Here is a 27176-nt window from a genome sequence, read left to right on the forward strand (position 1 = left end):
CTTTGATTTCTGAAGTCCTGCTTGTGAAGTTTCCCCAAGGTCTTAGACTGAGCTTGCCTCCTGTTAAGAAGTCTCAGGGACATCAAAAACTTCACCTGCCAGCACCTGGGTACTCTTGCTGAGGGTCCTGACTTGCCAAGTGGTGCCAATCCAGTCCCTGGGCCCTTGGAAGTGAATTCTGGTGAGAAACAAGAAGATCCAGGCACCCCGACTCCGGACGACCCAGAACTGGCGCTGCTGCACAACTCCACGCCACTGCCTGCAACACAAAGCTGTGGTCCCTGCTAAAGTGCGACGACCCCGCCAGACACCGCAGGCCAGACGCTGCTGCAGCCTCACTGAAGTCCCCGACTCTGTGAGTTCCGAGTGATGTGTCACCAACACCTGTGACACTCAACTCCGCCACGGCGCCTGTAGTCCCGTGCCATGACTCCGTCAGGTCACCCAATGCGTCTTGACCCACCAGATTCACCGACCCCGCCGGATTGTGAGGAACCAACACCTCGTACCGACGCTGCATCACCTCCCCTGCTCTGCAGTAAGGCACCGATGACACACCGGATCCAGTGATGCCTCACCTCCCCGACTCCGTGCACCGGCTTGTTTCCTCGTTTACCAAAGGTACAAAGGTACTGTACCTGGGGGTCCATGTAACTCAGTGACTGGCACCACCCTCCTCACAGGTGGCGTCAGATTTTTGGGAACGACGTTGTGATAGCCCAAGTTGGAGCTACTGTATTTCTAAGCACTATATTGAAAATTCGTATCTTTGCTTGTGTATGTTGGGTTTTTGTCATTTTGGTCTTGTTTTACTCAGATAAATATTGGCTATTTTTCTAAGCTGGTGTTGAGGGCTTTTGTGGTGTTTTCACTGTGTTACTGTATGTGTTTTTAGAAATACTTTACACATTGCCTCTGAGATAAGCATGACTGCTTGTGCCAAGCTGCCAAGAGGGTGAGCAGGGGTTATCTTAGGGGTGTATCTCCCTTGCCCTGACTAGAGTGAGGGTCACTGCTTGGACAGAGTGCAAACTGACTGCCAAGCAGAGACACCCATTTCTAACACCTGCCACCGGACTACTACCCTCTGGTGATGTCCCCTGTGAGTGCTCTGCATTTACATAAATAAGTGTATTTCCTGCAGTGGAGTCTCTAGATAAGGGCAAAGTTAATGATTTCCTAGTAGCACCCAGTCTCTCATCCACACACCCAATTTCTGTGTTTGTAGCACCCATAGCAGTGGCCAAAAAATTAGTAATAAGACCAGTTAATAAACGTTCCTTATTTAACACATTTGGCACAGTGGGGCTGTAGAATGATTAAGGCCCTCATTCTGACCTTGGCGGGCGGCGGAGGCCGCCCGCCAAAGTCCCGCCGTCAGATTACCGTTCCGCGGTCGAAAGACCGCGGCGGTAATTCTGACTTTCCCGCTGGGCTGGCGGGCGGTCGCCTTCAGACCGCCCGCCAGCCCAGCGGGAAAGAGGCTTCCACGATGAAGCCGGCTCGGAATCGAGCCGGCGGAGTGGAAGCTGTGCAACGGGTGCAGTTGCACCCGTCGCGTATTTCACTGTCTGCGCGGCAGACAGTGAAATACATGTAGGGGCCCTCTTACGGGGGCCCCTGCAATGCCCATGCCAGTGGCATGGGCACTGCAGGGGCCCCCAGGGGCCCCGCGACCCCCCCTACCGCCATCCGGATCCCGGCGGTCGGACCGCCGGGATCTGGATGGCGGTAGGGGGGGTCAGAATCCCCGCGGCGGTGCAGCAAGCTGCGCCGCCGTGGAGGATTCTACGGGGCGGCGGTACACTGGCGGGAGCTCGCCAGTGGTGCCGGTCCGACCGCGGCTTTACCTCCGCGGTCGGAATCCCCATTGGAGCACCGCCGGCCTGTCGGCGGTGCTCCCGCGGTCCTCCGCCCTGGCGGTCAAAGACCGCCAGGGTCAGAATGACCACCTCAGTCTTTAACAGCGTTGGCAGAATACGTCTTCGTAGCAAGCTGTGAAAGGGGGGACTCCCAGCCTCGTCAGCCACGGACAGGTACAGATACACACGGCCTTTGCCCAGACTTTGGCCGGGCACGGCCCGCACCCGTCCCACACCGCAGGAGTAAGTCAAGCGTTTTCTGATGTGGTGGCATGGAAGAAACAGCAGTCAGCTGCTCCTCCTCCTCGAGCATTGGATTATGGGAGTACAAGTCCCTGCAGCAATAGTGACAGCCAATGCATCCCGCACTATGGAAGTGAGTCAAGCACTTCATAGCGCAGCGGCATGGAAAAAACTGCAGTCAGTCTCTCCTCCTCTTGGATCATGGGAGTATGAGTTGCTGCGGCAATAATGATGCCCAATACTTCCATATGCCTCACATTGCCAGCCTGAACAGAAGGAGTGGGTGAGAGGAGATTCACATTTCTCCTTCATAGAGATGACTCATTTCTAATGACGAGGACACCTTCAGCTTTAAACACTGAGTTGTACTGTAAGACCAGTTTGTTGAAAATCTACTAAGGCAAATCAGAGATAATAGTAATGGAAAGTCTGCAAAGAAAATGAGAAGTACAAAGTTTCAGGTTAATAACAAAGTCTTGCGAGTGTTTTGAACATATCCATACTAAAGATTACTGTGCAGGTACCCCACATAAAGAAAGTTTAGAGAAAGTTTTCAGACGGGTCCAGTCCCTTCAAGAAAAAGTTTGGACCATAATTCAGTCATCATCTTATAGCCATCGCTACTAGGATAAGAGGGATCATTGTATGCAAGGCAGAATTCTGGGCTTCAGGAGAGTGTCAGGGATTATCGTGAGACGAGTGTTAATGCTAATGGTATACCTTGCATACACCCGAATGCACTTGAACTCTACATGTGCTGCAGTAAAGTTACATCCCAAAATACAACTTTGATGGTAGATCTTGAGCAGAGCAGAGCACACTAATGGTCCTGCCATGTCCCCTTGGAGAAGATAGCTGGAGAAGATGGCTGGGCATCTGCTGATTCGGGAAATGTATTTGTTAATAGGAGCAAGGGTTCTGCGAAAAGGCAGTTTGGTGCAAAAAAAAAGCTGGGGCAAACGGACAAATCTTGAGAAAAATGCAGGCCGAAGCTCCCAAGGAGAATCCAATATCAGCCTCTTGGAAAGATATCAGAAATGGTCACAACCTTATATGTGGAAGAAAGGCAGCCTTTTCTGGCCTCAGGAAACAACAACTTGCCAGAGAAAGCTCACAGAGAAAGTGAAGAAAGCAGATGAGTCCTGCACCTCAGAGGTAGGGTATCACTTGAACATTTCTCATCTTGATCTGCCCACCACACAAAGACTTGCAGACACTTGGCCACACCAACCTCAACAATTGCATCAACTTCCACACACTCACCAGACACTCCAGCTCAGCTGGTTGCCTACGCGCACATGTGCACTGCATATGTAGAACCCGGTTCAGCAGCCATTCTTTCTCCATAGCTCTCCATACCCTGGAATGACCTAGCCCCCCCTTAGAGCCTCCGCCTCAGTACTTGAGTTCTGCAAGAAACCAAAGACCTGGCTTTTCATCTATGCACAGCACAGACACAACCCGTGAAGCATCTGCTTACCAGAGCCAGGATTCTCCCGGGTGAGTCATGCACTCTACACAAACCTATAACATAAAATATGGTAAGAAAGAGGCAGTTAAAGCAAAAATGTTTGGAACTGGAACCCAAAGGTTAGATAGAATGATTGTATTCCTTCTGGGAGATGAAAATTAAAAACTGGAGGCAAGAGCGAGTGCTTACTTTAATTAAGCATGTATAATATGAAAGAAAGGTGGCCAAGACACTGGGCATATGTACTTTAGAATGGAACTACATCCTTCTTTGGAAGTGATCTGACACCAAATCTAAGCAAATCCCCTGTCGCTTCCACAGGGGACCAGCGTCACTTATTTGGGGGACAAAGTCCTTTGCAATGTTCATACAAATAACCTCACGAGGCATGCCGTTCTACTTATTATGAAGATCTTGGCCAAATGTCCAAATGAGTATGATGACACTGCTCCCGATGCGATGTGAAACCGCTGCAAAACGGTTCCCACTTGGCCAAATGCTAAACCATTCAAAATAGCTCTACATCCTGATAGCAGGTGGACATCCCCACAATACAGTCTATGTTTCACCAACCTGCCATTCGGATTGATTCTTGTTCCCATTTGTGGCCCATCCGACTGACCTCCTTAGGCACAAGTTGAATAGGACTTCAGATTTTTGTAAAGATTTTTTTTCTTTTATTTAATGGTAACACAAGTAAAGTATGTATAATATTTTCGAAATATGAAAACATCTGTGTGCTGTCCCCAAGAGAAAAGGCCACCTGGCGAAAGTGATTTGTAATAAAAAGGGAATTGAACTGAGGAGCCCTGATAGATTTAACCAGATTATCAAAAAGAAGTGAAAAGGTATTGAGGGCTAGGGTTCCCAATAAAGAGGACAACCTGTCCAAGAAATGCCCTCCAGACCACACCTGCCTAAGGTAACTTAGAAGAAACATATAGTAAGGGCCGCTGGAATTATGAAATTTTCCACTTCTGGTATTTTCAAAATAAGTACGCAGTTGACCCATTTGCCATACAGTCCATCATCTGCTGCATAATCTGCAAGTCAAATTACAAAAACAACGCTTCTAGTTTATACGAATCAAAAGTTACTAAAAATGCAGTAGCACGAGCTGCCGACCCATCACAAAGGTGAGGGGTCACCTTTCTGTTGCTTGTTGCTCTATTTGGGGGTTAAACGGATGCTGATGACGTGGCACCTTTGTTCAGACGGTGTTAAGGTTTAAACATGACAAAACAATGAGGTAATACTATCATAAAATTTGTTTTTTTTTATGCATAATTTAGTCAACCCAACCAAATAATGTGGCCCTTGCCTGCCCCATAATTCCAGTAGCCCTGAATTCAGTTAACAGTTAGGTACATTATTTTGGAAAATTTGCCATTTATATCACTACCACTTGCTGCCACTGACAGGTAATTAGAAATAAAGACACCGATGACCTTCCACTCCACAAAGGGCGTGGGCAGTTATGAACTGACAATGAAGCTGTGGTTTGCACGTCACAGTTCAAGGCTTTTACCTTCATTAGCATAACAGTTTTACAAAACCTGAACTGCATTGGATCGTGCTGAATATCGTCCCGCAGGGTCATAAACCCTTATCATTTCTCTGCTCGGGTCCTTTTACTAACTTTTGTTGTTGACCTGACACATTTTATGATGTTATAATTAACTCACACGTGCTGTTAATTAGATTGAACAGCAACATGAACTGCAATGTTATATTCATTAAAATGATACATAAGGCACCATATGACACTGTTAGTAAAATCAAAGGTATTTATCTAACTGGGATTGCTTTAGAAGATACTCATATTTTTAACCCCTTCGCTGCCAGGCCTTTTCCCCCTCAGGTGCCAAGCCTTTTTTTGGCTATTTGGGGCAGTTCGCGCTTAGGCCCTCATAACTTTTTGTCCACATAAGCTACCCACGCCAAATTTGTGTCCTTTTTTTCCAACATCCTAGGGATTCTAGAGGTACCCAGACTTTGTGGGTTCACCAGAAGGAGGCCAAGAAATTAGCCAAAATACAGTGAAAATTTCGTTTTTTTCAAAAAAATGGGAAAAAGGGGCTGCAGAAGAAGGCTTGTGGTTTTTTCCCTGAAAAGGGCATCAACAAAGGGTTTGCGGTGCTAAAATCACCAGCTTCCCAGCTTTCAGGAACAGGTAGACTTGAATCAGAAAACCCAATTTTTCAACACAATTTTGGCATTTTACTGGGACATACCACATTTTTACGATTTTTTGTGCTTATGGCCTCCTTCCAGTCAGTGACAGAAATGGGCATGAAACCAACGCTGGATCCCAGAAACCGCAACATTTCTGAAAAGTAGACAAAATTCTGAATTCAGCAAGGGGTAATTTGTGTAGATCCTACAAGGGTTTCCTACAGAAAACAACAACTGAAAAAGAAAAATATTGAAATTGAGGTGAAAAAAACATCAAGTTTTCTCTACGTTTTTCTCTGTAACTTTTTCCTGCAATGTCAGATTTTCGAAAGCAATATACCGTTACGTCTGCTGGACTCTTCTGGTTGCGGGGATATATAGGGCTTGTAGGTTCATCAAGAACTCTAGGTACCCAGAGCCAATAAATGACCTGCACCCTGCAGTGGGTTTTCATTCTATACCGGGTATACAGCAATTCATTTGCTGAAATATAAAGAGTAAAAAATAGCTATCAAGAAAACCTTTGTATTTCCAAAATGGGCACAAGATAAGGTGTTGAGAAGCAGTGGTTATTTGCACATCTCTGAATTCTGGGGTGCCCATACTAGCATGTGAATTACAGGGCATTTCTCAAATAGATGTCTTTTTTACACACTGTCTTACATTTGGAAGGGAAAAATGTAGAGAAAGACAAGGGGCAATAACACTTGTTTTGCTATTCTATGTTCCCCTAAGTCTCCCGATAAAAATGATACCTCACTTGTGTGAGTAGACCTAGCGCCCGCGACAGGATATGCCCCAAAACACAACGTGGACAAATCACAGAAAACAGAGGTGTTTTTTGCAAAGTGCCTACCTGTAGATTTTGGCCTCTAGCTCAGCCGGCACCTAGGGAAACCTACCAAACCTGTGCATTTCTGAAAACTAGAGACCTAGGGGAATCCAAGATGGGACGACTTGTGTGGCTCGGACCAGGTTCTGTTACCCAGAATCCTTTGCAAACCTCAAAATTTGGCTAAAAAAACACATGTTCCTCACATTTCTGTGGCAGAAAGTTCTGGAATCTGAGAGGAGCCACAAATTTCCTTCCACCCAGCGTTCCCCCAAGTCTCCCAATAAAAATGATACCTCACTTGTGTGGGTAGGCCTAGCACCCGCGACAGGAAACGCCCCAAAGCGCAACGTGGACACATCCAATTTTTTTAAAGAAAACAGAGGTGTTTTTTGCAAAGTGCCTACCTGTAGATTTTGGACTCTAGCTCAGCCGGCACCTAGGGAAACCTACCAAACCTGTGCATTTCTGAAAACTAGAGACCTAGGGGAATCCAAGATGGGGTGACTTGTGGGGCTCGGACCAGGTTCTGTTACCCAGAATCCTTTGCAAACCTCAAAATGTGGCTAAAAAAACACATGTTCCTCACATTTCTGTGGCAGAAAGTTCTGGAATCTGAGAGGAACCACAAATTTCCTTCCACCCAGCGTTCCCCCAAGTCTCCCTATAAAAATGAAACCTCACTTGTGTGGGTAGCCCTAGCGCCCGCGACAGGAAACGCCCCAAAGCGCAACGTGGACACATCCAATTTTTTTAAAGAAAACAGAGGTGTTTTTTGCGAAGTGCCTACCTGTAGATTTTGGCCTCTAGCTCAGCCGGCACCTAGGGAAACCTTCCAAACCTGTGCATTTCTGAAAACTAGAGACCTAGGGGAATCCAAGATGGGGTGACTTGTGGGGCTCGGACCAGGTTCTGTTACCCAGAATCCTTTGCAAACCTCAAAATTTGGCTAAAAAAAAACACATGTTCCTCACATTTCTGTGGCAGAAAGGTCTGGAATCTGAGAGGAGCCACAAATTTCCTTCCACCCAGCGTTCCCCCAAGTCTCCCGATAAAAATGATACCTCACTTGTGTGGGTAGGCCTAGCGCCGGCGACAGGATATGCCCCAAAACACAACGTGGACAAATCACAGAAAACAGAGGTGTTTTTTGCAAAGTGCCTACCTGTAGATTTTGGCCTCTAGCTCAGCCGGCACCTAGGGAAACCTACCAAACCTGTGCATTTCTGAAAACTAGAGACCTAGAGGAATCCAAGATGGGGTGACTTGTGGGGCTCGGACCAGGTTCTGTTACCCAGAATCCTTTGCAAACCTCAAAATTTGGCTAAAAAAACACATGTTCCTCACATTTCTGTGGCAGAAAGTTCTGGAATCTGGGAGGAGCCACAAATTTCCTTCCACCCAGCGTTCCCCCAAGTCTCCCGATAAAAATGATACCTCACTTGTGTGGGTAGGCCTAGCGCCCACGACAGGAAACGCCCCAAACCACAACGTGGACACATCAAATTTTTTCATAGAAAACAGTGCCTACCTGTGGATTTTGGCCTCTAGCTCAGCCGGCACCTAGGGAAACCTACCAATCCTGTGCATTTTTAAAAACTAGAGACCTAGGGGAATCCAAGATGGGGTGATTTGTGGGGCTCTGACCAGGTTCTGTTACCCAGAATCCTTTGCAAATCTCAAAGTTTGGCTAAAAAAAACATATTTTCCTGAAATTTCAGTGACAGAAAGTTCTGGAATCTAAGAGGAGCCACAAATTTCCTTCCACCCAGCGTTCCCCCAAGTCTACCGATAAAAATGGTACCTCACTTGTGTGGGTAGGCCTAGCGCCCGCGACAGGATATGCCCCAAAACACAACGTGGACACATCACAGAAAACAGAGCTGTTTTTTGCAAAGTGCCTACCTGTAGATTTTGGCTTGTAGCTCAGCCGGCGCCTAGGGAAACCTACCAAACCTGTGCATTTTTGAAAACAAGAGGCCTAGGAGAATCCAAGATGGGGTGACTTGTGGGGCTCTGACCAGGTTCTGTTACCCAGAATCCTTTGCAAACCTCAAATTTTGGCTAAAATAACACATTTTCCTCACATTTCGGTGACAGAATGTTCTGGAATCTGAGAGGAGCCACAAATTTCCTTCCACCCAGCGTTCTCCCAAGTCTCCCGATAAAAATGATACCTCAGTAGTGTGGGTAGGCCTAGAGCCAGCGACAGGAAATGGCCCAAAACACAACGTGGACACATCACATTTTTTCATAGAAAACAGTGCCTACCTGTGGATTTTGGCCTCTAGCTCAGCCGGCCCCAGGGGGTCAGAAATGGCCTAAAATAAATGTGTCCCCCACCCCCCAACCCCGCCGCCCCCCCCCCTCCCTGGGAGCGACCCTTGCCTATCGGGTTGCTCCCCCTGCGTGACATTGGCGCCAAAAAAAAATCCCCGGTGCCTAGTGGTTTCTGCCCCCTTGGGGGCAGATTGACCTAAAATCGGCCAATCTGCCCCCAAGGGGGGCAGAAAGGGTCTAAATACAATTTGCCCCTCAGGGCAGCGACCCTTGCCTAATGGGTCGCTCCCAATCTCTAAAAAAACAAACAAACAAACAAAAAACCCACAAAAAACTATTTGCCCTGGCGCCTAGAGGTTTCTGCCCCCCCTGGGGGCAGAATGGCCTAATACCAATAGGCCGATCTGCCCCCAGGGGGGGCAGAAATGGCCTAAAATAAATTTGCCCCCCCAACCCCCCCAGGGAGCGACCCTTACCTACAAGGTCGCTCCCCTTGCGTGACAGCGCAAAAAAAAGCTCCCTGGTGCCTAGTGGTTTCTGCCCCCCTTGGGGGCAGATTGACCTACAGTCAGCCAATCTGCCCCTAAGGGGGGCAGAAATGGTCTAAATACAATTTGCCCCTCAGGGGAGCGACCCTTGCCTAATGGGCCACTCCCAATCTCTAAAAAAAAAAAAACACCCCAAAAAAATTTGCCCTGGCGCCTAGAGGTTTCTGCCCCCCCTGGGGGCAGATCGGCCTAATACCAATAGGCCGTTCTGCCCCCAGGGGGTGCAGAAATGGCCTAAAATAAATTTACCCCCCCGGGGATCGACCCTTGCCTACAAGGTCGCTCCCCTTGCGTGACGGCGCAAAAAAAAGCTCCCTGGTGCCTAGTGGTTTCTGCCCCCCTTGGGGGCAGATTGACCTACAATCGGCCAATCTGCCCCTAAGGGGGGCAGAAATGGTCTAAATACAATTTGCCCCTCAGGGGAGCGACCCTTGCCTAATGGGCCGCTCCCAATCTCTAAAACAACAAACAAACAAAAAAAACCACAAAAAAACGATTTGCCCTGGCGCCTAGAGGTTTCTGCCCCCCCTGGGGGCAGATCGGCCTAATACCAATAGGCCGATCTGCCCCCAGGGGGGGGCAGAAATGGCCTAAAATAATTTTGCCCCCCCCCGGGAGCGACCCTTGCCTACAAGGTCGCTCCCCTTGCGTGACGGCGCAAAAAAAAGCTCCCTGGTGCCTAGTGGTTTCTGCCCCCCTTGGGGGCAGATTGACCTACAATCGGCCAATCTGCCCCTAAGGGGGGCAGAAATGGTCTAAATACAATTTGCCCCTCAGGGGAGTGACCCTTGCCTAATGGGTCGCTCCCAATCTCTAAAAAAACAAACAAACAAAAAAAAAACCACAAAAAAACAATTTGCCCTGGTGCCTAGAGGTTTCTGCCCCCCGGGGGCAGATCGGCCTAATACCAATAGGCCGATCTGCCCCCAGGGGGGGCAGAAATGGCCTAAAATAAATTTGTCCACCCCCATCCCCCCGGGGAGCGACCCTTGCCTACAAGGTCGCTCCCCTTGCGTGATGGCGCAAAAAAAATATCCCTGGTGTCTAGTGGTCGGCCAATCTGCCCCCAAGGGGGGCAGAAATGGTCTAAATACAATTTGCCCCCCAGGGGAGCGACCCTTGCCTAATGGGTCGCTCCCCATCTCTAAAAAAACAAACAAACAAAAAAAAAAAACACAAAAAAAAGATTTGCCCTGGCGCCTAGACGTTTCTGCCCCCCCTGGGGGCAGATCGGCCTAATACCAATAGGCTGATCTGCCCCCGGGGGGGGCAGAAATGGCCTAAAATAAATTTGCCCCCCACCCCCCCGGGGAGCGACCCTTGCCTACAAGGTCGCTCCCCTTGCGTGACGACGCAAAAAAAAAGATCCCTGGTGCCTAGTGGTTTCTGCCCCCCTTGGGGGCAGATTGACCTACAATCGGCCAATCTGCCCCCAAGGGGGGCAGAAATGGTCTAAATACAATTTGCCCCCCAGGGGAGCGACCCTTGCCTAATGGGTCGCTCCCCATCTCTAAAAAAACAAACAAACAAAAAAAAATCCACAAAAAAACTATTTGCCCTGGCGCCTAGAGGTTTCTGCTCCCCCTGGGGGCAGATCGGCCTAATACCAATAGGCCGATCTGCCCCCAGGGGGGGCAGAAATGGCCTAAAATAAATTTTGCTCCCCACCCGCCCCCTGGGGAGCGACCCTTGCCTACAAGGTCGCTCCCCTTGTGTGACGGCGCAAAAAAAAGATCCCTGGTGCCTAGTGGTTTCTGCCCCCCTTGGGGGCAGATTGACCTACAATCAGCCGATCTGCCCCCAAAGTGGGCAGAAATGGCCTAAATACAATTTGCCCCTCCAGGGGAGCGACCCTTGCCTAAGGGGACGCTCCCCATCTGTAAAACACAACAACAACAAAAATCCCTGGTGCCTAGTGGTTTCTGCCCTCCGTGGGGGCAGATTAGCCTAATAAAAATAGGCTGATCTGCCCCTATGGGGTGCAGAAATGGCCTAAAATAAATTTGCCCCCCAGGGGAACGACCCTTGCCTAAGGGGTCGCTCCCCTTACGTGAAAAACAAACAAACAAAAAAAACTCCCTGGTGTCTAGTGGTTTCTGCCCCCCTTGGGGGCAGATTGACCTCATAAAAATGGGGCAGAAATGGCCTAAATATAATTTGCCCCCTATGGGAGCGACCCTTGCCTAAGGGATCGCTCCCCACACCTAAAACACTAAAGAAAACAAACAAAAAAAAAAGTATCCCTGGTGTCTAGAGGTTTCTGCCCCCGGGGGGGGCAGAAAAGGCCTTTAAAAAAAATGCCCCACTGGGAGCGACCCTTGCCCAAGGGGTCGCTCCCTTTTTGTCACTTTCCCCCCCAAAAAAATATCCCTGGTGTCTAGTGGGCGTTTCAAAAGCCGGATTGCAAGCAATCCGGCTTTTGAAACGCTTGGAGAGACTTCAAAGGGAAGGAAATACATTTCCTTCCCTTTGAAGCCTCTCCTTGCCTCCCCCACGTGATCGAAAGAGCATTTCTCTTTCGATCCAGTGCGATGGGGGAGGTTGTGTGATTGTCAGCGCGAGCGCGCTCACGTCACAGGGGGGGTGCAGGGGGTCAGAGGTTGAAGGGGAAGGGATTCCCCTTTCAGCCCTAACCTGGGGGGTGGAGGGGGTGGCCCTCGGGGGGAGCGCTAGCGCTTCTCCCGGGGGCAGCATTCAGGACGTAATGGTTACGTCCATGGCGCCACACGGGCGCTGCCATGGACGTAACCATTACGTCCGTGGCGGGGAAGGGGTTAAATACAAATGGCAAAAATAACATTGCCTTTATCAATATCCTGGAAACGTATAGTCTAGTAGCCTTACATTTAAATGCAGTGCATATTTCGTAAGACAAAAATAAACGCCAGTCTAAACTGTACCAACCAAAAAGATGTCCTACAGTCATTTGAGTTACATACATTTGATTCAGCAATCCTCACCTGTTTCATATGTTGGCAAACGCCTGGAAACTTTGAGTAAGTCAGACGGAAAAGGGCAAACGGTCAAATATTACCCTGAGTGAAGAACGGCACAATCAGTGATGTAAAAAGGTCTGTGTTTCCAAGACTGCCTAAGACAGCACTGACCAGCACTATAAAAAACACCCATAAACAACACATGGTAGTTACTGAAAGTCGTAGCATTACATTCCTGAATTTTGTTGTCTATTTCTGGTATCCATTTCTGTGATGGTTTCCCACCATTAGCAGCGGTGTTGAATAACCTTTTTTGTAAATTCTGTGCTCAGTTAACAATATGTGCATCTTTATAAGGTACCCATAAAAGTTACCGACTCCTATGTGGTCAGTTCCATCGCACCTGAAGCCAAAAGATAAGCATTAACTTAACATGATCGTGACCTGCACAAAAAACATGGTCTGTACGAAATCATTTTTTGTATGTAGCCGTGCGAATAAGGTGTGAGCTTTTCATGATGCCTCAATAAGTTCTCTTTATGTGGCCACAAAGTCACTGATTGATTCTAAAGTGCTACCGTGGGAACGGAAGACAGAATGAGAAAGAGAAAAATATATGTTATTTAAAAGATATTTTTTGAAGGATTATCATGCCAACGCTGCAGAATGTCTGGAAAGAAATCCTGTCTGTAAAGACCGTAGGGATTGATGAAGTCGCTTTTATCATATATTTAGATAATTTTACTCACAACACATAGCTTGTTGCATGTTAACATGGCCATGTATGTGCACTGAATGCATTGAGATGCATGGCGTAAATATAGGGCTGAAGGAGAAAGGCTTGTTGTTAGATATGGCATCCTTGGTGTGGTCTCCCCTAACTTTTTGCCTCTGCTTCCCAGGTTGTTGATGTGTGCTGGACTCTGTTTTTGCTGTTTTTGATACTCTGGGCACTTTTCCACAGCTAACCAGTGCTAAAGTGCAAGGGCTCCTATGTAAAATTAATGTGTAATTGGCTTAACCATGATTGTCATATTTGATTTACTAGTAAGTCCCTAGTAAAGGGCACTGGAGGTGCCCTGGGCCTGTAACTCAAATGCTACTAGTGGGCCAGCTGCACTGGTTGTGCCTCCCACATGGCTCAGACCTGACACTGCAGTGTCTGCAGTTTTAAACTGCTAATTCGACTTGGCAAGTGTACCCACTTGCCAGGCCTAAACCTTCCCTTTTTATACATGTAAGGCACACTTAAGGTAGGCCGTTGGTAGGCCCATGAGCAGGGTGCAGTGTATGTTAAAGGTGGGACACGTACTGATGTGTGTTACATGTCCTTACAGTGAAGTACTGCTAAATTCAGTCTTCACTGTTGCAAGGCCTATCTCTCTCACAGGGTAGCATGTGGTCTGCCTTTATACATTATTAAAGTGCAGATTCTCTTTGAGAGCAGATAGAACTGTGGATCATAGGGTCTCTGAACTCACAATTTAAAAATACATCTTTTAGTGAAGTTGGTTTTCAGATTTTTAGTTTGAAAATGCCACTTTTAAAAAGTAGGCATTTTCTTGCTTAAACCATTCTGTGACTCTGCCTGTTTGTGGATTGCCTGTCTGGGTCAGTTTGACTTTTGGGCTGTTTGTGAATTCTCTCTAGCCAGTGAGACAAAGGGAGCTGCATATCCTGATGAGCCATCTGTGCTAGACTGGAGAAAGGAGTGGTCACTTACACCTTAATGAGCTGTGCCTGCCCTCACACAATGCAGTCTCCAACCCCCTGGTGTGTGTCTGGGGCCTGGCCTGGGAAAGGCTGGATCTTGTGAACAACAGAGACTTTCCTTTGAAGTCTGCCTACTTCAAAGGCAGAAAGGGGTATATGTATTGAACCCAAACCCCCTGAAAATTAGATTACTTCAAAGATTCAAGAGGAACCTCTGCCTGGAGAAGAGCTAAGGAGAAGCGCTGCCCTGGCCTGCCTGTGACTGTGCTGTGTTGGGCTATCCTGCAGTAGCTGCTTCTTCCTGTGAAAGGGGACAGAGACTGGACTTTGTTTTGCATTCCTGATTGAGAGGCATCTCCAAGGGCTTGGAGTAGAGCTTGCCTCCTGTTTTGAAGCCTCAGGGACAGCAAAGGCTTCACCACCCAGTTCTGAGTCTGCCTGCTGTGGACTGTAGCTTGCCAGAGGGTGCCATTCCAGTTCCTGGGCCCCTGGAAGTGAATTTCTGGAGAAAAAGATGTCTAACGATCCCTGTCGATGCCGTGCGACTTCGTAAAGGACGGTGCTGCCCAGAACCGTGACGCCACCTGCCATGAGGCTGTGGACCTTCTAGAAGAGGGATGAATCCGACGACCCTGTAGGCTTCGCGTTGCTGCAGCTTCTGATCCCGCTCGACTTCGCTACTTCGGAGTGTCGTAAGTCTGATGTCCGTGACATCCGATGCCATTGCAGCGCCTGCAGCCCTGCGACATCATTGCAACCCCGTTATGTCACCCCGCAGCATTGTGACTTCGCAGGACTTCGTACCTGCCGGAACCCAGGGACCAACTTCACAACCGATGCTGCATCACCTCCACCGCTCTGCAGGAAGGACCCGACGTCGCTGCATGACGCCTCTGCCCTTCTGCCCTGTAGGACCAGAACCGACGCCACTTCGGATCCTGCGACGCCTCGCTCCCCGACTCCATGTACTAGCCTGTTTTCTACTTGTTTGCTAAGGTACTGAGTCTGGGGGTCGAACGACTCCAAAAACGGCATCATTGGCGTTGCATTGTAGGAAACGACTCTGTCACGACGATGCTTAATACCAAGTTGCAGCATTTGTGCCTCTAGGCACTATTTTTGTGCTTTTAAGTGCTAAATTCATATTTTTAACTGTGTATTGTGGATGTTTATCAGATTTGGTCTTGTTTATTTAGATAAAATAATTAGTATTTTTCTAAACCTGTGTTGTGTCATTTTGTAGTGGTTCACTGTATTAATGTGTGTGTTTGTACAAATAATTAACACATTATCTCTGAAGTTAAGCCTGCCTGCTCGTGCCAAGCTACCAAGGGGGAGAGCAGGGTTAACGGAGTGTGATTCTCCTTTACCCCGACTAAGGTGACTAAGATGAGGGTCCTTGCTTGGACAGGGCGTAACGTGACTGACAACCAAATACCCCATTTCTAACACTTGTTCATTACTAAAGTGGGCTTCTTAGCTTTATACAAATGTACAAATTATATGTTCTCAATTGTCATGTTTTTTTCTGTTGCTCACATTAACAAGCCAAAGTAGGGAATGTATCAGGATTAGAAGAAATAGGAGTGACCCTAGGAGGAAAGTGGCCTACAATTCCAATCATCCACCTGTTCCAGACAAGGTACTGAATAATACTATGTCAATTAAGAACCCAAGGGGGAAGGCAAAAAACACCAAAGACTGGTTTGAAATGGCATCAGCATAGGATCGTCTCAGAACTACGGCAAGGTAGTCTTGAAGAAGAGGGAGAGCGAGAAATAATACAAGAATGGTAAAAACCAAGATACACTCAAAGTATCTCACAAGGGCCATCTGAGGCTTACCTCTCACTTGGTGAGGAAATACCATGATTAACAGTAGTCCTACGAGGAATTGGGCCTGGAGCCATATACGCCAAGGTGAGAACCAAGGTACCCTCCAAGGTGAGTTATGTGCTATACAAATACACTTAACATAACCCAGGACCACCAATATCGAGTGAAGGCAGGATGCTGATTTTGGAATATGGCTGCAGCAGTAGTAGAATGAATGAATATCAATGCCACTGAGGTGCTGCCGAGTTGGAAGGTAACATCACCCAAACATGTCTTGTGGGTGTGGAGTAACATAGGGGTAAGTGATCAAATGATGGGCAGAAAGAATGAATATGGAATGGGAACAAATGGAGTGAGACTAAAAGTAATAGGAGGGAAGGGGGGGGGGAGAGAAGTAAGGGGCACAGATGCCGACTTGCAAACATTCAAAATCAAAGTAAAGTTGAAACAGCTGAGAGCTGCTGCCACACATTTACCCAGTGCCTGTGCTGATTCTTTGCAGTAGTTCACCTGGAAGTCCCACCCTCAACCCGGAAATTAGTTACCCGCAGTGCTAAGCTATCTTCCACATACGTGTCCTCCGTATTTAGCAAGCTGGTCCTCTTCCACACTTGAAAGAGAATCTAAATCCTGTAAGGTACTGTGCTTGCGTGCTTTTTCCCATGATTTCTTGCAGTCTGTTTCACTCTGCAGTATTTTATATTTCATGGAAGCTGGGGATCTGTTTTGTAAGTATAAACGTTCCTGCGTATTTCCACACTAGAATAGCTGGAATGGCAGAAGCAGCTTCCATGTGCCTCCTAAAACCTCAGTGGAGGCACTGTTTACTGTGCCCTGTAACAAATGCACAACCAAAGCGTTGGCAAACCCCACCATGCTCCATGGACCACCGTACATAAAACGGGTATAAAATATACTAGTGATTCGACTGGGACGAGGCAGATGGACTGGTTGCCAGAAGGATATTGAAAGATGGGTCTCTGGCTTCAGGGCTAAAGTCATACAGGTATTTGGGAGCTTACATGACTCAGCATTAATACTCAGCTGTAAATAAGATACTCATATAGGGTTTAGACTAATTCGGTAGGAATGTGTGATGAAATACATCAGGGCGCAGCTAGAGTTCACCCTTTTATCCAATTGTTTCACAGAGTTAATAATTATTATGATGATAATTTTCACTCATATTTGCAGGAGAATAGCACATAATACATATCAGTTTGGGGAAAAATACTTATACGCGTTTGTTGGGTTCATGGTGGTGTGTGTTTGTTGATTTTTTTGGGTTCATGGGGGGGCTCTGTATTGTCACCAGCAGCAGATACCACATGGCCAAACAGTTTGGTATGACTCCTAACAACCTCTGAGCATAACTCATAAGGAGGGGTGAGTGACATGTGCTTCGTTTCCTTTTCTCTGAACAGGCTGCCGTTTCCTCTTGGGGGATCTACTGGGCGTGGCCTCAATAATTCCAGGAAAGATTACACTGGAATCAACCTTGGTACATGACCGATATATGTGTAAGCTATCATTGGCAACGCCAATATGTCTGACAGTTTTATAAGTGAAAGTGCTGTTTCATTAGGTGGCAATTTTGAGTGCATGTTTGTGTGGATGGGTAAGTTTTACATTGATAATGAGCTAACGGTTGGATGTTGTACATATCAGAATGATGTAACGGTTGAATGAATGATTCCATGGATAAATGAAAGCATGAATCGATCGATGACTGGATGGGTTAATGGATGAATGGTTAAATAAGTGCATGGGTGAGTGCAAGAAAAAACAAGCATTTGCAATGCAGTGGGTCTCACGTTTGCTCGAGTTGGAGCTATTAGTGTTGTAAATTCTTAACTGGACTTTTCTTGCAACATAAATTGAAACTGGAAAGTAAAACAGTTGACATAAGTAGGCAATCTAGTAATTACAGCAACCTTTTTTACCCGCCATGCTATAGGTCTGATTTCTAAAAAAATTGCAACTTGCAACGTTTCTCACTATCTTCCAGAACAGGGACACTTGATATTTATGCACTAGAGTGAGTGTGGGATAGCTTGTGCACTGTGGCCATGGAGTAAAAAATACCTTGCAGTATACACGTACTTTGGAAGTGTATGCAACCCTAAACCTTGCCATACAGTTAAACCGACAACATTTCCTGCTAAGGCTGAGAACACTACTATCACAGTGTGAGCTTTTTTTCACTAGTACACAAAACAAGCACTGCTCCCCGCCTGTCGCTTAAGGCACTTAGGGCCATATGTACAAACACTTTTTTCCCATAGACACAGAATGGGTAAAAACCTTTGCTACATCTGGCCCTTACTCTTAGAGATCTCTGCTTTTATTAGTCGCTGGCCAGGCAGCACAGCGTGTTAATGTGCCTTCTACAGAGATATGTGTACAGACTGCACTTAGAAGGTCTCTGTTTCTCAGGTTCAGATTTTCTTCCGCCAGAGGAAGATACAATGAGTAGCAGAGTCTGTTGATTGGTAATAGTCGTCAGTTACCCAAATGTGTAAAGGGCACAGGGAAAGCTTTTTGTGCTTCAGAAGCATTTTTAATGAGTATAAACATAACCCGGGTATGAAGATTCGATTCTGCAAATATTGTAAAATAGGGGTGGTTTCTGGGTTACTGAAACTTTCTGCTGCTGGTGCAGTGTTGCTGTTTTTAGCCTATGTGCCAAGCAACTGAAATGCTGTAGTGAGTAAATAAAAGGAGATACAGAAATTACAAGCATTTGCAATGCAAAAGGTATTGTGTTTGCTCCAGTTAGAGCCATTAGAGTTGTACATTCCTAACTGGACTTTTCTTGCCACATAAACTGAAAATGTAAAGTAAAATAGTTGACATAAGCAAGCCTATTCAAAGTGCCACGGCCCCCATGAACCCGAAGAGACACAAAAAGAAAAAGAAGTTTGCTTGCACTCAAACATATCGGCAAACGTGCAATTATCCTTGTAACAGGGTCAATGGCCAAGGCGGTAACAAATCCATCCCAAGGAGGGACAAACGTAAAGCATTCACCAATGATAACAAAGGATTTTTGAAAGGTAAGCCCATGAATGAGTAAAAATGATGGGTGTGAGGTGGGTATGGTTAAAAGCCCACATAGATAACAACACGTTGGAAAAGCAGCATTTGCGCACTGCTATGCTCGACCTAATGAATGTGGGAGAGAGTGCAGGGATTTATGAATGGACGGATGGTGCATGGATGGTTAGATCATGTTAAAACAGACTTTCAAGCTGAGGCCTCAGACCACAGCAATGAAAATGTTATAAAATACAAAGGATACTTATTATGCCAGAGCAAGCATTACACCGGGGATAAGCACCATTTGTCAAGAACACCCTTAATATATAAAAAATGACCACCGTTATGTATCAGTAGTGGCAAACAATGCAAAGTGTTGTAAGAACTTTTGAAGAGTTACCACCATAATGCCATTTTAAGCATTACCCAGAAATGGGTACACGCATGTCAAGAATGACCACAACATGACAATAATTATCCCCATTATTCATGTTCAGATTTGGCCATCTCTCACTTCTAACTGCAAGTTTATATTTCCATCACTACTAATTAATCTATGTCCATTGAAGGTTCAGAAATGCCCTGTCAATCATAATCATCAGTAGATACTCGGATATGCACAATCTTCACTAACCCTAACTCAATTTTTTTTAAGCTGCCAGTCATTCAGTAAACCTTAGGCCAGGTCGAAAATGGTACTTAGACATCTTGAATGTATCCCCATATTTTCTTGTTATGCAAAGATCTTGACTGCACGCACATTGCTCCCAGAGCTAGGGTGGTGCTCCTCCAGTCTGCCACTTTGCAGGACCTATAACTGCTTCAACTAGGCCTGAATGTGGCAGCCATCTTGAAACACATTATCATTTCAAAGAGAGGAGATGTGGGCATGCAACCAGAGGTGCTGACTTTGGAACTGTGGAACCACGCTTGAGTGTCGACTTCGACTTTTCATCTTATGTCCTTGGGCAAATCGCTTAATCGCTTAATCTCCCTGTGCTCAACAAAACCTTTAAAGTAATCTGGGACCCATGTAAAGGGCTCTAATGCCCTTGGATGGTGGCCCAATCTTGCACACTAATGAGAGCCCTCTATACGATAAAAAAGTATACTTGAGACAATTTAATCATATATAATTTCAGAGTACATCCCTCGTACCACATGCAGGCTATCTTTCAAAAACATCCATACAACATGCACAATTATTCTCTAATTGACACCGTGTGTTCTTCTGAAAATCTTTATGCAAACCTGCAGGCCAGATACTCCAAAAACATTATCAATAATTTCCAGCTTCATTTGTTGACAGGTGGAATAACCAATTCTTCAAAAACACTTCTTATGTAGTAATTACACCGTTACTACACCATGACTCATTTGTATTCAAAATGCAGTAGCCATTTTGAAACTGTACCCTCCCATTTCAAGAGTGTCATTGCGATCAGAATGTGGCAGACATCTTTAAATAGTAAGGTAAAGTATGAAAATGGCTGTACATTCAGGACCTTTCAGGGATGACATGGGTGCTGTGAAAGTGAATTCATTACTACAACATTTGCATTGATTAGTAGCTAAGAATGTACATGAATTTTGCTAACATAGAGAAATCGAGTGCCTTGGAAAATTTTCCCACCTAAGTGGCCAACATGACATGTACGACAAAATAATAAAGAATTGAAATTAATAGTTTAAATAATGTGCACGAGTAGAATAAAATGTATTCGTGGATCACACTAATGTATTAAGGATATGTGTGTATTGGCTTAAATATACTAGGTATAGAGTAAATATGACATATTGGGCCTAGTCAACTAGGCCTCATGCTAAGCTTCAGGGCGTAAATAAATGTTCATAAATGTTTTTTGTAAAAGCAGAGAATTCATTGTTCACACAGTGCTGACCAAATAGATTTGTAACAATGCAATGTTAAACAAGTTGATGTCTTAAACCTTCTTGTGAGAAGTGTCTGCTGTAAGGTAGTGTACTACCTGCAGATACAATTGTATCCTTGATGCATGAAAAGCAAATGTTCCCATGACTTAACAATGGCTTCACTGAGTGGAGCTATGATTGCAACTAAAAAGTTACCCGACAAAACTGGTGATGGGAAAGAGAGAAAAGGAGCCAATCATCGATCTATGAAAGGCTGTCTAGTTATATTATAGATTTGGAAATTAATGTTTATTCGTTCTACTGTGAACATAATATATTCTGGCCAATGGCAGCATGAGAAACTACCTTATGGATTTTTTGTTTAACCCCAACTACATGGAGAAAGGAGTCAATTTGTAGCAGTCTTGTTCCAGCCCTGTTTAAGGAGCGGAGCAGTTGCTGAAGTCTTCACTTCTTAGCTTTAGCCTTATTGCGTAATTGTGTTTAATGCTATTGATGCTGTTTCTTAGCTTGATGCCCTTTCTAAGCTGGTTCAGTTAACTTAGAGCGCAACCGTGGCTGAGCCAATCTCTTTCACTGTCTCTTGCCAAAGCTGACATGACGGATGTCCAACTGACGAAGAAATCACAGCTTGCTGATCCATTCAAGAGAGGTATAACAACATGCAGTTTTTTCTGTTACAGATGAGAAACGGAAGAGTTATGCCTCCCTAAGAGCCTGCCATGACTTTCCAAAAATCCAAGATTTTGCCAATGCTTGTTTGAAGATGTTCTCAGCATTCCCAGTGATGATGTGCATGGAATAGGTTTTGCACTTTCACTGCTTAAGCAAATCGCAGGTGAATTGTGATGTTTGTGAGTAAATAGGGAGTTTGTGTACTCCGATGAAGTTGTTCAGGTAGTTTGCGTCTTCCAATAAAGTTGTTTAAGGAGTTTGCGTACTCCCAAGAGTGTGTGTAGGGAAGTTGTCTTACTTCACATGTGTGTGGCGCTTTGTGCTCAAAAATTGCCCACATGGTTGTTGGTATACGGACCCTGTGTGGTCTAACACTCCGGAGTATTGAATATTGGTATTGGTTTATGCTGTTATTTGTCTGTTTAGTAGGTCAATCGGGCGAGGTTGACAAACTCAAAGTGTGTGTTAAAGTGAGCTTTAGTTTCAACAGAGATTTGGTAAATACTAAGTGCACCAGAAGGATCTGATGATCAGTTGCTTGCGAGTCAAGGAAACTGAGATCAAAGGAGTATATGTTAGAGCTAAAAGCCGCATTTGAAAATTCAATAAGGTTTCCGAAGCAATTCTGTTTCCTACCTTTAGTAAAAAGACATGTTTTTGTATTAATTTTTATTTGTTGCTCACAATATTTGCATTAGTTCTAGTGCAAATCTGAATTGAGGAAGACAAGCCGGAAGGCTTTATCAGCCGCTGTACGTGTGAGTGTGATGTCATTAGAGCCGGGCTGGGATAAGTTGGTGGGTGAGAAAAGCCGCAAACTGATTGGTGGACAACCGTGAAGCGTAATTGACTGGAAAGGGATCAAAATTACTTTCTGATTTGATTGAAGTATAGCGTAAAAATACAGAAATTAAATTTTTCAAAGCATTAAAAAGTGCCCTAAGGGGGGGTGCACTCATTCCAGTTAGAAAAGAGAATTTGCACCTCCAGAAGGCACACCCACATTTATTGCATTTGAAGAACAAGGTGCTGCGCCATGTCTTTGGTTAAAACAATGGTGCAAAGATACAGAAAAGGAAGGGAGCCTAGCGTTTCCTGCCCACAGAACCTTTAATTTGAGAATCTTAGAGAACTTGAGGAGAGTACTGTCTGACTCAAAACCTCATCCGAGACCTGCACAATTCGAAACATTAGCTATTTGGGAGTTAGGGCCAGACAGCAGCAGCAACAGAAATTTGAGAGAAGAATGAGAAAAGCTGAGAAAACTTTGGCTTAGGCGAGATGGGATAGTGTGCAGAAATTTTGGAGAACTGAGACTTTACAGGGAATTAAGATGTTTCCTGCAATTACACAAGAGAACGAGGGCAATGCCAAACAGAATACCAAGAAGATGGGTTGATATCCTTCTGAGGAAAAGGAGCAGAAATCAACAGAGTCTAGAAAGTCTTTGACCTATGACGAAGACTCAGATGATGATGAGTTTATTTTGCACCCAAGAACAAGAGACGACATCAGGAAGAGGTGGAACGACCTACAGGGGAAGGTACGTTCCATAGCAGCAAGACACCAACTCGCTATCCAGAGGACTGGCGGGCGACCCCCACCTCCTCCCCCACAACTCACAGCATGGGAGGAGCAAGTCTTGGCAATACTGCATACTAAGGGCCTGGCCGGAGTCAGGGGAGGACTGGACTCTGGTAAGTCAACTTTCAACAATTATCACCCCCCCATACCTACATGCCATCACATACTCTCACCCTCACTCCCATCACTTCACTCCATCCCACACTCCACAATCACATCTCTTCAATCCCAATGCCATGCCGTGCATGCTGTATCAATGCATGGGCACCCCTCACAGCCCTGCATGGACACTCTTCACTAAAGCATGCATAGCAGAGAGAACTAACAATCCCACCATACACCAACATACACAAGTAAAAGCTGGCCTGGCAACACCAACCATAGAGGGGAAGCCAAGGATGTATAATATGTCAGACACATTAACCATAACACTTCATTTACATCCCCACAGGTACCCCAGCCAATGTCAACAGAAAGGAGGTGCCAGCACTATCCAGTCCCCCAACAGAAGATGCCCACAGTGATGACAGTAACTCTGGACTTCAGGATCTGGACGATCTACCTGGCCCATCAGGGACCACTGGACAGCCGGTTACCCAAGCCCAGTCACAGACCACCACAGAGCCTCCCAAATCAGGAAACAACACCACAGCACCCACCCAGGGTCCCCAAATCTCTGTCCCCAGGACACGTCAATCAGCAGTGTGCCCACCTGTAGAGGGACCCCACGCTACACCTTGCACCCAAGACAATCACCTGGGGTCAGAGGCAGTGGGCACACAGTTCAGGGGACAGAGGCACAGGCCACCAGGGACACTGGGAGGACTGCTGTGTGCCAGGGGGAGGACAGGCCAAGGGAAACGACTCTCCAGGAGACACTCTCCGAGATCCTGGGAGCCTACCAACATTCCGAGGACACGATGGGCCAGATCCTGGATAACGTGCAGGGGAACGGGCGGCTGCAGGAGGGACAGTACCAGGGGATCAGGGAGGATTGCAGGCCATAAACAACACCCTGATCTCTATAGCAGGGGTGTTGGCAGACATGACCAACATTATGATGGAGGCAGTCTCACACCAGCGGGCCCCTGCCACTAGCCAGTCATCTGAACAGCCTTCCACTTCCACTGCCGTTAGAGGCCAGGAAGCCCTGCAACAGGACTCACAGGCCACCAGCACCCCTCCCCCAGCAGAAGGTGAACCACCCCGCAAATGTTGCCTACGATCCAGACAGAAGCCAGAGACACTTGCCAAGACCCCCCACCAGGAAATCAGACTCTCCCGATTGTCACCGTTGTGTCCCACACAGTCACCCTGTCTACCTTGAACTGCCGTTGCCCCCCTTCCTTTGTCCCCTTGGATAATGCACTTGTGCTACAAAAAGACTGGAATAATACCCTGGACTTTCCTCCATCATCACCCCATCCTATTGCAATTTCCCCCTATATGTTAGCACTTCAATAAACATCCTTTGAAAAAAATCGATTTCGAGTATGTCATGTTTTTCAAATATGTATTGATTGAAACAGGTACAACCACTGCAAATGAACTGTACATAGAATGAGCATAGAATTAATGATGTGTAGCTGGCTGTTGTGGTCACACCAGGAGTATTTGTCATATCACCAACATCTGCAAAAAGAATAGCCAGAGGGAATAGTAAGCGGGCATAGAACTGGGAAATACCAGCATGCCAATGCCACAGAGAATACAACCAAAGTCACTGAAATGTAAAATTACACTGTCTCACCTGTGTGTCATTGGAAGTACTGACGGATTACAGTTGTTCTGTTGTCCTCATCCTCATCCTCATCCTCTGCCTCCTCATCCTCACTGTCCACAGGGTAAACTGCTGCCACAGGGGCATCTCCAGTCTCCTCTTCCTACAGAAGAGGGGCATGGCGTCTGAGGGCCAGGTTGTGCAACAGGCAGTATGCCACTACTATCTGGCAGACCTTCTTGGGTGAGTAGCACAGGGATCCACCTGTTAGATGGAGGCACCAGACCCTGGCCTTCAGGAGGCCAAAGGTTCTCTCAATTATCCTTCTGGTTCACCCATGAGCCTCATTATAACATTCTTCTGCCCTTGTCATGACATTCCTCACAGGGGTCAGCAGCCATGATAGGTTTGGGTAACCAGAGTCACCTGCAAATATTGAGGGACAACATTTAGCCACACACTATCCTATATGGCCCACATCATACCCATACACCAACATATACTAGGTAGGAACCAGGGCTCACCTATTAGCCACACCCTGTGCCTCCTTAGTTGGGCCATCACATTTGGGATGCTGCTATTCCTCAGGACAAAGGCATCATACACCGACCCAGGATACTTAGCGTTGACGTGGGAGATATACTGGTCCACCAAGCACACAATCTGCACATTCATGGAGTGGAAACTCTTATGATTCCTGAACACCTGTTCATTCTGGCGGGGAGGGGTACAAATGCAATATGTGTTCCGTCAATCACCCCAATTATATCGGAGATATGTCCCATTGCATAAAACTTGGCCTTCACGGTGGCCAAATCCTCAACCTGGGGGGATGCAGTGTAGCTGTACATGTGTTTTATCAGGGCAGACAATACTCTTGTCAACACTATTGAGAACATTGGCTGTGACATTCCTGCTGCCAATCCCACTGTCACTTGGAAAGAACCAGTTGCCAGGAAATGGAGCACTGATAGAACTTGCACAAGTGGGATGACGGATAGCAGATATCAGGTCAGGCTTGTGCATACAGCTCTGTGATTGTGGCCCTGTCCAATCTATAGGTGAGTATTATGTGCATGTCCTCCAGTGCAGCCAAGTCCACCAGGGGTCTGTACACAGGGGTATGTCTCCATCTCCTATTCATCTGCAGCAGTAGGAATCTAAGGGGTCAAAAGAGTGAGGAGCCTGTCACAAACTGAACAATGGAGCCACAACAGTAGTTTGCAATCTGTATACATGAAATGGGTCAGTGTGATCTGTCCAGTATGTGCCTAGTTCTCCTGTGATGCAGCATTATTCCATAGGTCTTCCCCCACTGAAATGGCGCCCACCTGCCCTGTGTGGAGGGACAGGTGGAAGTGAGGTAATGCCGCTGATGTTGTGCTCCGTGGCGGGAGGCTGTCGGGAACCGCCGTGCAATTTCTCATTGGTTAATATTGGGCCCTATGGGGTACAGTGGCCAAGGGTGATCTACGCCGGCAGTGACGGTATGAACCGCCCCGGACGTGACCGCCATTTTCTATCATATTCCTCACTTGTTTCCTGACCTTCCATCCTGACCTGTGCTGCAGTTGACGGTGTGTGCCCCTCCGCATGCCTTGGTGGCTAGCAATATCATTGGTAGTGCAATGTATAGTGCGTAGGCCTATACCCCATGTGTGAGGGTGCTCTGTACGCCAACGGTGGTGATGGTGCAGTCATTGACCCTGTGTATCCTTTGTCTCTCTCTCTCCCCCTTTCTTGTTTTGTCCTCCTGTCCTTATGTACATTAGCATCATCTAGTGGAGGAGCAGAGGCACCAGCGATGGAGGGAGCTGCATCCCACAGGACCCTGGAGGCAGAGTCCACCGATGCTGAGGGCACCAGTGGGACGGAGGGTGAGGGGAGCACCACGGCGGGGACAGAAGTGGACAATACAGACTCTGATACCTCCTCCGATGGGAGCTCCCTGGTGGCAGCGGACACCTCTGTGAACACCCCAGCTACAGGTACAGCCACCACCCCCGTACCAGCACCGCCCTCCCAGCAGCCCCTCAGCGAGTTGCCCGTGCCCGCTCACCCAGGAGGGTGGGTATCTCCTTCGCCCCAAGCTCCTCAAGCCCTGCCCCGTGAGCACTGCCACCCTGAGTGAGGAGGCTATTGACCTCCTGAGATCCATCTCTGTAGGGCAATCAACCATTGTGAACGGCATCCAGGGGCTGGCAGCCCAGATGCAACAATCTAATGCATTCCTGTAGGGCATTCACACTGTATTGGCGGCCCAACAGAGATCGATTCAGGCTCTAGCCTCCTCTCTGATGGCAGCCATTGTCCCTGTTTCTACTGTCCCCCACCCAGCTTCCACTTCCCATTCCCATTCTCCTCAACCCC

The sequence above is a fragment of the Pleurodeles waltl genome, chromosome 5 (genome assembly GCF_031143425.1).
Source record: "Pleurodeles waltl isolate 20211129_DDA chromosome 5, aPleWal1.hap1.20221129, whole genome shotgun sequence".
Lineage (NCBI taxonomy): Eukaryota > Metazoa > Chordata > Amphibia > Caudata > Salamandridae > Pleurodeles > Pleurodeles waltl.